Raw genomic sequence first — 15,570 nt, forward strand, 5'->3', positions numbered from 1 at the left:
CGAACCACCTCGAACGCGTCGTTCTCTCCCCCACCCCCCTTTTCCCAGATCCGTATACCCATCTCCGCGCGACCGCGCTTACCCCCCGCGGTCGCGGCGATCGCGTCGTCCGCGACGCGGATCGAAACAACCTTCGGACCGAGAATAAAAAAAAAAACGACGACGACGACGACGACGAAGACGGGCGCGCGAGACCCCCCGCGAAACGAACCACCTCGAACGCGTCGTTCTCCCTCCCACCCCCCGAAACGTCGAGAGGAGCGACCTCGAACGAGTTCGAACGAGTTCGGACGCGCCCGAACGCGCGCGAGCGACGACGACGAAGAAAAAAACAAAAAAATATTGGCGCGCGATTCTCCAAAACGGTCGGTAACGGCGCGAGCGCCGTTCCGAGCGCCCCCTCGAAAAACGCCCGCGTCCCCCGCAACGAGCCCCCGTTGGCGGCCCTGCCCCGCGCCGAGCCCCCGTTGGCGGCCCTGCCACACCCAACCTTACCCCATATGTTCCCCTCGCGTCGCGCTCCCCCTTTCGCCCAGTAATCTCTTCCCCCCGCATAGCCCCCCTCCGGTGACCCTTTACACCGTCCCTCGATTCCCTCGCCCACCGCATACGGCGCTCCCCCCGCGGCAGCGAAGCCCCCCCCGACCCCGCTAACCGCAAGCGAGATCCCTGAGGCTCGGAGTATATATATGTTACCCTCCTACTGCGACACATTATTAATCAAAGTACGAGCTTTGTTTCCGTGCGTATTATTTGACGTGGAGTCGAATTGCGACGGATAATTCGTGAGACCGCGTATGCGTAGAGTCATAAAGTCATGAATCTCCTTATACGTGGGGTATGCATCCGTATCGCCTCGCTTCAAATTCCATTCATTGCGCGTTCGCGGACTAAACTTTTGCGATATAATGTAAACTAGGAGGTCGTCCCACGTATCGACAGGACGCTCGAGATTCGTTAAAGCGGCGAGAGCCGCGGACACGCTATCGCGAAGTTTTTTCAATTCGGTAACATTCTCGGTTTTTATTTTCGGTAAGTCGGCGAAAGAATGGATGTTCGCGTGAATAATCGCGTTACGGTTGTCGTACTCGTCGAGAAGAAGTTGCCACGCTGCCTCGTAGTTCGCGTCAGAGATGTGAATATTATTAATTAACACGGCAGCCTCGCCGGAGAAGCTCGCCTTCAAGTTATGTAACTTTTGAGTTTTCGTGAGGGATTCATTTTTGTCGACGAGGGACTCAAAAATTTCCCGAAAAATTTCTCATTCCGGGAAAGCACCCGAAAAGTCGGAAGCGAAATACGAGGCAGATGCAATGACATGCCGAAGTGCGCGTCGCAATCAGATGACTCGTTACCTCTGTACGGCGCGGTCGGGGCGTCGTTACTTAATTTACCGATGACCTCGTGGAGGTAGTCCGCTGCGTCGAAGTAGGCTTCCTCGGCGGCAAGAAATTCATCTTGTTGAAAGTAGGGGGTCGACTTCTTCTCCTCCGCTGTAGCCGTCTGGTGAATCTGGACATGGAGGGCTTGAGTTTTCTCCCAGAGCGCCTCCAGATTCGTCAGTCTCCCCTTCGTCTTAGGAAGGGTGACCTGAGCCTTGGCAAGTTTTCTAAAGTTGGTCAGCGACCGCTGGAGCGAGGCAATCGTAATGCCTTGGCCGGTGAGCAGGTCCTTGAGATCCAGAGACATGTTAGCGAGATGTTTGGATCTTGTAGGCAACGATCTGACACCTGTGTGTCAATCGGATCGAAGAGCGAAGGCTCTTGAACGACTCTGCGGCGAAAAGCAGGACGATACTCGCGGGAGTCAGGGACGTATGGCACGTCGCAAAGCAGGGCGCCCGTCGGGCGGCGGTGAGCGTATCTCTGCACGATACGTTTGCTGAAGGTCACGCAGGAGCCTCCGGAGCAGAGCAAAGCCGGGTAGCACCGGGCTTTTTCTTCACAAGGGGCACCGATCTTTAAGAAGACCGAACAAGAAGAGCGAAGACGCTCTTATGCGTTTCCGCGGCGAGCAGCAGGGCGATACTCGCGGGAAGCAGGGACGTACAGCACGTCGCAAAACAGGGCGCCGGTCGGGCGGCAGATGCGTATCGCGATGATACGGTTGCTGGAGGTCGCACAGGAGCCTCCGAAGCACTTCACAATTTCACAGGGCACCAATATTTAGGAGAGCGGGTGCAGAGCGCTCAATGTACTGAGTGAGCCACGGAGTGGAGAACGCGTATCGCGGAGTACCCGATGAACCGGGAATATCTGTCCGATCACATTCGATGTGCGACGGTTTGAACGGCGAACTCCGTTTGCGAGCGAGTCGAGCGGGCGCGACGGTCCGTCTGACTCGAAGCACAACGCGATCACTATTGAGGCGGTCGAACTGTCTATGCCGGTTTTTTATTTATCACAATCCGGCTCGAAGGACCATTAAATGTTAGTGGACCGCTTGATGTTTTCGGGCGCCGCGCCGAGGAGAGCACAAAAAATAGTCAGTAGCTCGTGTAAAACGAGACAAGAGTCACTTTATTGAAAGCTGGTTACAATGTCAGATTCGCGTGGAAAGATCGCACTCGCTATTACACCACTTAGGCTTCGCTACGATTCGACTCCGTTTTTCGCTATCAACAAATACACGTATCGCGTACGAATTGCTAGGGCTCACTGAGCTCCCGGCCAGAGCAAGCAAAGCGATCGCGGCCGGAGCTCCGAACTTTTCCGCGAGGAATTTCGAGACGTGAGAAACGCTGATTGGCTCCAAATCGTCGAGCGACCAGATTATTGGTCGCAGTACGAGCGATCACGCGATGTACACCTGTGGTCCGGGCGCGAGCGAAAACACCAAAAAAAACGGGGGGAAGGCAAATAAATGCGTTTCGGAGCAAATCAAGCGTTCTCGAATATTCCCAACGCTCGCTTTCACTTTTCGAGCGTTAGATTCTCAACAATAGGAAACGAAACAGTCACAGAAGTGCAAGATATTAAATATCTAGGCATAATTATAGATAAGCATTTACTTTCGAGAAGCATGCATGGTACATGGCAAAAAAGTAGAAAAAAATAGGGTTTTTAGGACGAATAAGGAATGTTGTAAATAGTTATATAAAAGTATTGACATATAAAACAATAATCGCACCGCATTACGAATATTGTAGTAGTATAATGTTAAATTTTAATCAGGGCTTGATGCAAATGTTACACAAAACGCAAAATCGTGCAATGCGAATAATACTAAATGTGAATAGGTTGTGACCGGACGGCACGTGTTGAGCCCGATTCCAGCGGATAATATTCCTATCAAACGGTCGCCACTCGGTTTTACCTTAGACTACCGAGAAGGTAAGTGTTCGCATCAACGCCCCGATTATTCGCAAGACGCTAATAGGATTTATTTTTTCAGAAGGATGTCCCTGATGGATCACCGTTGCTGCTTCTCGTCCCTGGATCCTCGCTTTACATCGCATACCAGATAGAGGTAAGTCAGGATAAAATATCATATCCTAATTATTTGAATTTTATTTCAGACTGATGTCCCTGTTGGATCACCGTTGCTGCTTCTCATCCTTGGATCCTCGCTTTACATCGCATACCAGATAGAGGTAAGTAATTATAAAATAATTATGTGATAATTATTTTATGTTTTGTTGCAGATCGACGCCCGGAATGGATCGCCGTTGCCGTTACCCGTCTCTGGATCCTCGCTTTACCTCGCATACCAGATAAGGATAAGTCCCGATAATTATGTTTTAATTATGTACTAATTCGCTTCTTTTCATTCAGGTTCCCGCCTCGGATGGATCGCTGCTCTGTTGCTGCTCTGCTTCCCCGGATCCTCGCTTTACATCGCATACCGGATTGCCGCTGGCCAACGTTGGATCATCGCCGAAGGACAAGGTAAGTAGAAGGTAAGTATCGATAATTTTTTATAATTAATCAGGAAAATTTGTTTCAGAATTAATTAATCTTTAATTCCAGATCATCATTTCAACATTACAGGCCGTTTCACAATATCATAAAGGTGTCTCACAACGCGAGTTTCTTGCCTCGGTGTGAATGTCGCTTTATTTTAATAAAGTTGCACAATTATTCAAATTGCGTATCTCGGCTTATTCGTTTAGTCGATACGATGCTTTTATTCCAGATAATTATTCCGATCGGAGGACTTTGTTCCCCGTGATTGTTAAACTATGATCACGCACTCGGCTATGATCATCACTCTATCATACAATGTTCGTGCGCAGAATTAACGAACGAGTATTCGGTGGTTAAATACAATAATTAATAATGTCCGCACAATATTCCGTATCCGCGTGACCCAATGCCCGTGGTTGTTATATACTCGATAATTGCACTTCCGTTAATTAACAATGTATCCGAATTTCAACTCGCGTATTGTTGCTAACACTCGATTGTATTTGGCAATTAATTGCCCCTCGCTGTTAGTTAAGACGAGTAAATTTTACGCGATAGTACGCGGGAGTTCTCGGTTGTAAAGTATAACGCGTATGCCGATCGTACAGAGTGTGATACGTGTGTTCGCCACGGCTATACCCGAGAGACTGCCTCGAGCGGTTGCTCTCGCTTGGGCTCCCCACTTATGCCGGATCGCTCCCACCCCTCGGAACTTTCTCGATTGTCCATTGTTCGCGGCCGGCACATCTGGCGCGATCATGCGAAAACACGATGATTTTCACTACCCTCTCGCGTGCCCTTTTGCGCATCTCCCGTTTACGCCCGTTCTAGAAGGTTCCCGTGGAAATTTCCATGCGCAACGCAGTGCGAGAACCTTCCTTCCTTGGCACCGCTGCACCAGGTTTTCACTCGCGGAAACTGTTCGACGCGGACGACGTCGACCCATGCGCACCTCCTTGGAGATGCCCCCGATGATGAATTTGGGTGTTCTTCCTGTAGACGACGTCCGGGTGACGTCGATGTCGTCGGCCGTTGACGCCGACCCTCTGGCTAGGTTTCTCGGGATCTGGTATCGCTGTTCCGGGCCACTGTTCCCGTAGATGATGCGTTTCCTGGGGATCTTCGTCGGAGCTCGACGTCGACCCCCTTGGAGGTGTCCCAGGACCTCTCGCGACGGATTACGTCGTTTGTTCCCGGGGAAGATGCGTTTCCCGGGGAACTCGTCTGACCTTGACGCCGACCCCCTGGGAGGGTGTCCCAAGTCCTGGTAAGACTATTGGATGGCTGAGTCTCTGGCGAAAATGCACTTTGCCGGGATTTTACCGGACAATGGCGCCGACCCCCTGGAGAGGCTCCTCCGGTCCTGGCGAGTCCGTCGGACCTCTCTTTCCCTGGAGAAGTTGCGTTTCCCGGGGATTTCACCGGGTCATGGCGCGCACTCCCTGGAGTTGTGTCCCAGGTCCTCGGAAGACATTTCGGCCTGGTTGTTCCTGGAGAAGATGGTTTTTCCCAAGAACTTGGTCTTTTCTCGGCGCCCATCTTATGGACGCGCGTACCGGGTCCGGGGGATATTCCTCCGTGCCCCCAATACGGGTTACCGCCGTTAATCTATGTCAGCGTTTCGATTAAACGCGCTTATCGTCATACGATCATTATCGCTTAAGGTGGTTTATTCGCGACTATGTGAGTCAAAATAAACCTCATTTTAAAACTTCTAATTTCATACACTTTCATAGTCGACTAAATTCATTAATGAATTTCTCAAAATGATTGTATATCACAAATCGAATAAATAATCAATAATAAAAAAGAGGCGAATGAAAATAGTCCAATTTTCTTAGCGTAGTACAGAAGAGCTTCAGATGTGGCAACGTCGCAACATTCATGTAAACAAATGGTTGCACGTGTATCGTTCGGAGCAATAAACTTAGAGGTTAATTTTATTTAAGTGCAACATTTACTTTTATATCATGAACGAACAACCGCGTTTTAACCTATGCAACTCGCGTTATGAATTCAAAGCGCGACGTTGCCACATATCCGAAGGTTTGTGATCACAGTGAGGAATGGACTGAAATCGATGTCTTTTAACTAATTTTGTGAACATTCTATACGGTTGAGATTGTTGGCTTTGGTACCATATGATTCGGAAGACACTCCTCTGTTTTTATTCTAATTTTCAACCTGATCTGTCTTTTCTATAATTTACTACCATCAATTTATCTCAAAATTACGGTCTCTCACGCGTCGTCCGCCATAAACGCAATGCTTAAGATAGGGAAAAAAGCATATTTTTAGACAATAATATCTCGGAAACTACACGGTCAATCCATTTCAAATTTAGCATGAAGATTCGTCAGTTGCTTAATTACTTTTACTGAAAAAACTGCATCGATCTGTTTTCATAGGTTATATGGACATACCACCTTAAACTGTATCGACAACCGCTAAATAATATAAGACCTTTTTGATCGGCGGTGAGTCAAAGTATCAACTAAACTTCGTTTTATATATATCGGCCGGATATAATTCTTAACCTAAAATTACGCGCGGTCTTTGCCGTCTTACCGAGCCTGTATTTTAATCATACGCAAAAATCTAAATGTAATTGGCCATGTTGGCTTTCAACGCAACTTAATCCTAAGTCTCTTACGAGTCGTAAAGCAATGCCGTAAATGTAATCTCAAGTAAACTAAATAAACGTGAATGGCAGAAATGAAAATCTAACGAAATATACTAATTGACCATTTTGGCGAGAAAGTTATCAAAAAATAAAATCAAACGAAATAAACATGTATTTTATATATATATGTATTATCCTCGAGTGCCTCTCTGGCCTCGGGGATCGTCATTCGACGAGCCGTGTTTCTCTATTTTGGCTCCCATGCCTCGTCGTCGTCGCTCTCGCTCTCTCCCGACGGTGATTGAAAATCGTCGGATGGCTGATCAACCGGGCCGATCGGGAAATCGTACCCGACAAATTCCGCGATCGCGTCTATCAGAGGAGGAGGCGCGAGAGTCATTATAGGAACCTGCAATGCCGACATTAACGGCGTGGGCGGCATGCTTGGGAGTTGCGTCTCCCGTGGTGCTGATGCCGCTGCTGGGTTCCCCTGAGGCGGCTCCGCTTCCGCTTCGGCTCGTTCCATCTGTGCCGCGCGTGGCTCTGCAACGGGTAGTCTCTGTAGGATAACTCGGGGTGACCGTTTGGTCAAGCGACGCGGCTGTTGGGAAGTGCCCGGTCTCAAGGTATACGGCGATTAAATCTATGTTGGAAGCTTTATGTTTTATGAGTGTCAAACAAAGAATGGAATATAATGTATGTATACTAGTTTATAAGATGAGGAACAATATGGTGCCAGAATATTTATCAAATAAAATAAAAAATATTAGTGAGAGACATGCATATAACACTAGAAATAATACAAACATAATAGTAGAAAAGACACGAACACTAAAAGCACATAAGAGTCTAACGTATAGCGGAGTTTCAAATGTTTAATGATATTCCAATAGAAATACAGAATACAACGGAAATAAAAAACTTTAAAACAAAGCTAGCAAAGTACATAAAAGAGAGAGACAATAAAAGCAGATAAGTGTGTAAATGGATAGGGAAAGGTATTAATGTTATTGTTTATTTTATATATTTACTAGCTGGTTACCCGGGCTTTGCCCCGGAGGACATATGTAATAAGACACGCAAATAGTCTCTCTCTCTCTTTTTCTCTCTCTCTCTCTCTCTCTCTCTCTCTCTTCTTCTCTGGAAAATTTCGTATCCGATTTCCAAAAAGATACCGGTTTCCAAAAAGATCGGTAACAAAAAATAGTACACTTTATAGCACTCCCCGGGAAATTCTACCCCTACTTCATATGTAATTCTTTGAGATTCAATCAATTATTTCCCGAAAAATTGGAAAAATTATAAAAACCGGTTTCCAAAAAGATTGGTAACAAAAACTGTACACATCATGGCAATCCCCGGAAAATTTTACCCCTACTTCATATACAATTCTTTGCGATTCGGTAATTAATTCTCGAAAAATTGGAAAAACTTCTAATACCGGCTTCCAAAAAAATCGGTAACGAAAAATTATACACTTTATAGCACTCCCCGGAAAATTCTACTTCTATTTGATCTATAATTCTTTGAGATTCGGTCAATTATTTCCCGAAAATTTGAGAAAATTAGAAAAACCGGTTTCCAGAAAATCGGTAACGAAAAACTATACACATCGGTAACGAAGAACTATACACATCATGGCACTTCCCGGAAAATTCTACCCCTGTTTCATATACTTTTGGTAAAAATTCGGTCCACTAACGAATGAGTAGTTCACGGACAGACGGACGGACAGACAAACAGTCGGGTTTTATATAATAGTATGATAGCGTGTTTATGTATAAAGTTTATGTTATATACATTTTATAGCGTGTTTATGTATAAAGTAGCCAAAGGCTAAATAAAGACATCAATCAATCTCTCTCTCTCTCTCTCTCTCTCTCTCTCTCTCTCTCTCTCTCTCTCTCTCTCTCTCTCTCTCTCTCTCTCCTCTCCCTCTCCCTCTCCCTCTCCCTCTCCCTCACCCTCTCCCTCTCCTCTCTCCCTCTCTCAGCAGAAGCAGACGTGTGAAACATCGCTCCGTAAATGTGTTAATTTTTGAGTGGTTTAAAAGTGAGGGAGAGCGTTAAAAAGTTGTGTAACGAATATCTGCATAGACCGGGGGTAGCCATGAGTGTTATCTAGCCGGAATATGTTGATACATAGACACGAGAACTGCATTTCGTACAGAGGTCATCGAAGCCTCGTACGACAGGTAGACATCGGCGGCGAACACAAAACGCTGACGTGTGAAAGTGACGTGTTAAAGTGACGAGTCAATTAACTGTCTCTGCCGATATTAGCAGAATGAACGAGGAATACGCCGAGTAGCGATGCTCGGCATGTAAGAAGCCGATAAAAACGGAGGTGCTAAGCTTTTCTATCTACCATCCAGGTTGTGTATCTAAGCACAAAATTTATGATAGAAACCGCGAGTTGGTGTCGTGTCCTGGCCCATTCAAGAAATTAATTATTAGTGATGGTGATAAAGTAGCTGATATAAATAAAGCAGTGGCAGCAGCAGGAAGAGCAACAGCACCTGCAAAAATAAGTCCGGCGCCAAGCAGCGAGAATAAAGTAGCAGCCGCGAGTGGAACAGGGGATATTGATAGAAAAATAGATTGGCTTGTAAAAACAGTGAAAGAATTAAAAGATGAGGCAGCATGTAAAAAAGAAATCAAGTCAATGATAAAAGAAATAGTCCGTGAGGAGATGGGAAGCATTAAACAGGAAATAGAAGAATTGAGAAAAATGTTGACGCAAGGGGCATATGGATCGTCAGGTGGAACGACAAGAAAATATAGCGATGTGATTAAAGAAAGGAAGAAAGAAAATATCTTGATTATAAAACCAAAAGTACAACAAGAGAGTGAAATTACGAAGAAAGCAATTAAAGATAAAATCGATATAACCAAGATGGAAATAAGAATTACCAAATTAAGAAAAGGAGGTAAAGGGACAGTGATCTTAGGATGTGAGACGGAAGAAGAGGAGGATAAGCTAAAGGCGACGGTACAAGCGGCAATGGGCGACGAGGTCAAAGTCTCTGAGCCACAGAAGAGGAAACCAAAGATTAAAATAATTAATGTTGGTGGAGAAGAAATGAAAATGGAGGATGATGAACTGATAGATACAATCAAGAAGCAAAATAGAATTGGCGAAGAATCCTGTATGCACCTAGTAAAGAAAATATTAAGAGGAAAAAATAAGGATACTGAGCAAGGATCCGTAATAATTGAAGTGGATGAAAGCACTCATAATTCACTAATAAACAGAGAAAAAATAAATTTAGGATGGCGAAAGTGTCCTATATTTAATTATATTAGTGTTAGAAGATGTTTTAAATGCTGGTGCTATTACCATATTGCCAAGAATTGCACGAGACAGGAAACATGCTATAAATGTGCAGGAAATCATAAGGCGAATGAATGTACGACGGCAAAGAAGAGGTGTGACCTCTTCTAAACTATAAACTGTACCTATAATACTAATAATACCTATAATAATCAGACGTACAACTTGAAGATAAATGTTGAACACGAGGCGCTAGATTCGGAATGTCCAACATTTAAGAAAGTATTGGAGGAAGAGAAAAAAAGAACCGGCTGGGAAGATGCAAAATAGCAACCACAGGGAGAAGCGGAATTACTCTGGTATACGAATGCGCAAAGTTTCTTGGCGCATAAGGATGAAATTCAACATCAGATTATGAAGAGGGTGAATCCTGTGATTCTAGCGTTATCCGAGACTAAATTGACTGTAGAAATTGAAGATAGTGAGGTCAATGTACCGGGGTATAGTATAGTTAGATGTGATGCTGAAAATAGAAACACAGGAGGAGCACTGTTATATGTTAGGGATGATATTAAATTTAAAATAGTTGATAAGAAAAAGATAGTGTCAAATTGTTGGTGCGTGGTGGTAGAAGTAAGAGAGAATTTGTATAAAGGTATGATAGCAGTAGTGTATCATTCGCCGAGTGCGTCAAATGGCGATTTTGTGAGATTTTTGGAAAATACGGTTGAAAATTTAATAATAAAGTATGACTGTATAGTGATAGGGGACTTTAATATAGATATAATGGTAGATTCATTTTACACAAAGAAATTATTAACGGTAATGCAAAACCTAGGGATAAGGCAATACGTTGATTGTCCAACGAGAGTTACAAAAGATAATCGAACGATGATAGATTTAATTTTTTCGAATAAAGAAATAAAGGTACAAGTGAATGAGAAACCTAAAATAACGGACCATGCATGGCTAAAAGTAGAATTTAATATAAATAAAAAGAGAAATAAATATAAAGAATTTAGAGGCAGGGACTATAGTAAATTTAATGTAGATAAATTTCTTAGAATAATGGAAAAAAGAACTGAGCAAGGTCAAGGGCTAGATATAAGCATAAGGGCGGAGAGATTTGTTAATAGTATAGTAAGTGTATTGGATACTGTAGCACCTAAGAAAAAGTTTAAGATTCCGAAAATATGGGAAGGGAAAATGTGGTATTCAGATGAAATTAGAATGGCAGCAGATAGAAGGGATGAGGCTTACAGTAGAGCAATAAGCTCAAGTAAAGAACAGGACTGGGAATTTTTCAAGAATGAAAGAAATGCAGTAGTTAAACTTATCAGGGCAAAAAAGAAAGAATATTATGAGATTATGATAGATAATAATAGGAGTGATCCTACAAAAATGTGGAAAACTTTGAAAGAATTAATTAAAGGTGAGCAAAGAGGTTCAGAGAACATCGATAATGTAGATTTTGAAATATTAGAAGACATAGAAGAATGCAATATAGCTGATAAATTTAATATATATTATGTAAAAAGTATTAGCAACATTGTGCAATCTATTAGTAATAAGGGGATAGAAGGCACAGGTAGGAGACCTATTTATGTAATTGAGAATAAGGGAATTATGAAAAATTTTGAGCCAATTAGTGCAAGTGATCTGGAACAAATTGTTAGGGAACTACCACGAAAGAACGGAACAGAGGAAGGGATAAATAGTGATATACTAAAAATGGTGCTACCTGTGATAAAAGATGAGTTTGTAGGGGTAATAAATGATTCGCTTAGGACAGGTAAATTTTCAAAAGGATGGAAAACATCCAGGATAATACCGATACCAAAGGTAAACAAACCAAAAAAAGCGAGCGAGTATAGACCGATTAATATGTTACCGATGTATGAAAAAGTATTAGAGTTAGTTGTAAAAAAACAGTTGGAAAAATTTCTAGAAGACAATGAAATAATAACCGAATACCAATCAGGATTTAGGAAACAGCAGTCGTGTGAGACAGCAATTCAAAGTTTTATCGAAGAATGGAAATTGATAATTAAGGAGAAAAAAATGGTGGAGGTGTTATTCTTGGATCTCAGGAGAGCGTTTGAGACAATAGATAGGGTAAGATTAGTGGAAAAATTATATCAGTATGGAATAAGAGGAGTGGTACTGGAATGGATAATATCGTATTTAAGTAATAGAAAGCAGCAAGTTAGATTCAATGATATATGTTCTAAAATAATTGGGACAGTATGGCGTGCCACAGGGATCAGTATTAGGACCTTTATTGTTTATTTTGTGTATAAATGATATAGTTAAAGTCTGTCCGGAGGGAAGTATATTTAGATTATTTGCAGATGACACGACCGCAAGTGTAACAGGAGAAAGTTGTGAGGAATTAGAAATAAAACTAAATATGGTGCTCGGTATACTTGAAGAATGGATGAATGTGAATATGTTAAAAATGAATGCAGATAAGACCAAATATATGATAGTTAAAAATATAAGAAAAGAAATAAAAACAGACATAATAGTAAAAAGTTTGGATGGAACTATAATTGAGCGTGTCAAGATAACGAAACATCTGGGTGTAATGATCGATAGTAAACTCCGTTGGGAGAATCACTGTGATTATATGTTAAAGAAAATAGGGAAAAAAGTGAGTTTTCTGAATAGAATAGGAAATAATATATCGACGTACACTCGATGTACTGTGTATAAGTCTATCATAGCGCCTCACTTTGAATATTGCGCAACGATGTTAGTAGGCATGGGTGAAACGCAACTGAATCGACTGCAAGTGGCACAAAACCGTGCCATGAGAGTCATACTGCAATGCTCGCGATATACAAAGGTAGATTTGATGCTGCAAACCCTTAAGTTTATGAATGTAAGACAGAGGCTAATGTACAATGTATGTATTTTTATTTTTAAGATAGTAAGAGGCATAATGCCAAAACACTTAAGTAATAAGATAGAAATAGTAGGAGATGTGAGTGGACGGCGAACGAGGCAGACTGAGAATATTAGAATTCAATATCGCAGGACGAGAAGCGCACAGAAGTCTATTTTATGAAGGTTTGAATATGTACAACGCCCTACCGATAGAAATTAAGCAATGCGAAAGAATTGTACCATTTAAACGTAGGTTAAGAGAATATATTGTACCTTGAAGCCGTGCGCCAAAACTGCACGGGCGCAGCTGCTGGGCCAGCCTCAAGTGGTTCTGAGGCGGCTCTCTCCCCAACGAGCGGCGGAGCGTGGACCGACGGGCGACGTCGGTACCCCGGGAGGAGGTGTGACGCAGCAGGTGGGACGTGATCCCGCGCATTGCGGGCGGTGCCGTGGGGCACCAGTCGATGCAACTGACGGCGGTGCCGCATGCAGCGGTGCCGAACGAGCGGGACGACACGACCGAGGAGGTACTGAGACCATCCTCGGGAGAGGATACCCCAGGGGACGAGAAAAACGTCCCCGACGTAGGGTAGATTATCGTGAGCGCTCCGAGGACGGAATTATCTAAGGAGCCCAAACCCCTTTCGCCATTGTGTTGGATATTTATTTTGTTTCATTTATTTGACCGTAGAGTCCCGTATCTTAAGCTTATCCGTCCAGCGCACTAATAGAAGTAGGTTATGCGACAGCGGTCGCCGAGCAGCGGCTCACTTAAATTAAGTTATGCGACAGCGGTCGCCGAGCGGCGGCTCAATTAGCATGTAAGTTCTTCCCTCTCGATCCACATCCGTTATTTTCGTTTTCCGGCATGACAGTACCCGGCCCGACTGGGAGTAGGTTTTATTTTTTGTTTTTGGTATGTGCGTGGATCGCGGTAACGCACAAGTTAACGTAGCAGTTGAGCCACACACAATCTTCAGACCGCGGGCACCAAGTGCCCGAACCACGCGTGCCGCGCGAATAATAATCATTCGTGCCGACTCACGAGGTCCCCAAATAGGGGCACACGCGAAAGCGCCGCGATCTCAACACCCGGACATTGAATTCCTGCGACAACCTGGGAAACCGATACCTGGGCGTAATCTACGGGAAAAACCCGACGGTGCGTCGCGAGGGAGATCGGGTATACCCTAGGAATCGATCGCGGGCGAAATCCGAACACCTGGACATGGAGTTCCGGCGACAACCCGCGAAATCGAGAACCGGACGTCATCCTCGGGAAAAGACCGACGCTACGTCCAGAGCGAGACCTGGTACACCCGGGGAACAGGTCGCGGTCGAGATCCGATCACCTGGACGGTGGGTTACGGCCACGGTCGCCGAGACCGATAGACCCGGACGTCGGTTACGAGAACTAAGTCCGGAATATCGTTGATAGGGACCGTGGGAACAAACACCGGAGGTCACCGTCATCGGCGGGCATGGCAAAAGCGACCTGGACGTCTTCTCCGAGAAGTCGGCCCGGAACCGGCAATAGGGACGTAGGAGAGGACGTGCGCACGGGTCGGCGCCCTCAAAAGTCGAAATTTCGAAGTGGTCAAAAACCACTACCCGGGAGCCGATTAAGCGCCTCGCAAATAGGGTACTGCCGGCGGAAATTTCCGTCGGGAACATCGGGCGCGCACCTGGCACGGCCAGAAGTCGTAAACACCTATTGTAACTGCGTAGCGTGGAAAATTACCGCGAGGAGAAAGCGGCCGAGACCCCATGGTGGAGGTAAAACATTGGAGGTAGGGATCCCGAGAGAGGAATATTCTTCGAGGCAGTCTCTCGTGGGCGCTCGTATAGGTAACATCCTTCTCGCGCGTATATCTCGGCGTGTCGCAGTAATTATCGCGAATACGTACCGGATTACGATTATAAGTTTACCACAGCGTCCGGAACAAACGGGAACGCCCGTACATAGCGTTACATGTCGCCGATACGAAAGGCGAACGGTTTTTCGCGTACCGAAAACGGAAACTTCGCACTTTGCGAGACGTGCGACCGCCATCTTGCGCGGCAACAGTAATTGTGAACCACCACCATTGTGAAACGATAGTTAACAATAAATGGAAGAATTATTTGTGAAAATACATACGAAGTTATCGATTACTTACCTTCAACTTACCTGAACAAGCGGCTGTCGTCCATCTTGTGTGTTCGCGGTGAACAGGGTCGAAGGTCATCATCGGTGCTGCATCCGGGGAGGCCATAGATGAGACACTCGTGGCGGAAACCTGAAAAGAAACGGCATTAATTACAGTTATCACGACAATTCTCATACTTACCTTTGTCGCGACATCTTACGGACGCGGTGATCCTGGGCAGCGGTGATCCATGACATCGGCGGCGGAGATGAAGCACCCGTAGACAAAACCTGAAAATAAAAAGGAATTAGTTAGGTTAATTTATCCTGATGCTGTGACTTACCCGATCAAGCGGTTGTCGCGCCATCTTGGTTCCACCGGTGAGGCAGGCTGGTGATAGATAGCGGAGACTCGAGGGGAGGCGACACAGATAAGGCACCCGTGGCGAGAATCTGAAAGAGGAAGGATTAAGGAAATATTTAACACGTATATACCTGATCAAGCGGTTGTCGCGGTAACCGGTGTCCCTGGCTGGCCCTTGCGGGCAATACCTAGCGGTATCCTGAGTACAGGCGATGCTGACGAGGCACCCGTGGCGGGATCTGAAAATAAATTTATTTAAACAAATTGTTTAACTATAGTGTCGTTTGCGTCACAAATACTTACTTTCTCGGTGGTTTGAGGTTAAACCGAGTGGCGACCGATGACTTAGATGACAAAATCGCGTACCCCGTAGCCCGATTGCGTATCG

Source organism: Temnothorax longispinosus, unplaced genomic scaffold (assembly GCF_030848805.1).
Source record: "Temnothorax longispinosus isolate EJ_2023e unplaced genomic scaffold, Tlon_JGU_v1 HiC_scaffold_13, whole genome shotgun sequence".
Taxonomy (NCBI): Eukaryota; Metazoa; Arthropoda; class Insecta; order Hymenoptera; family Formicidae; genus Temnothorax; species Temnothorax longispinosus.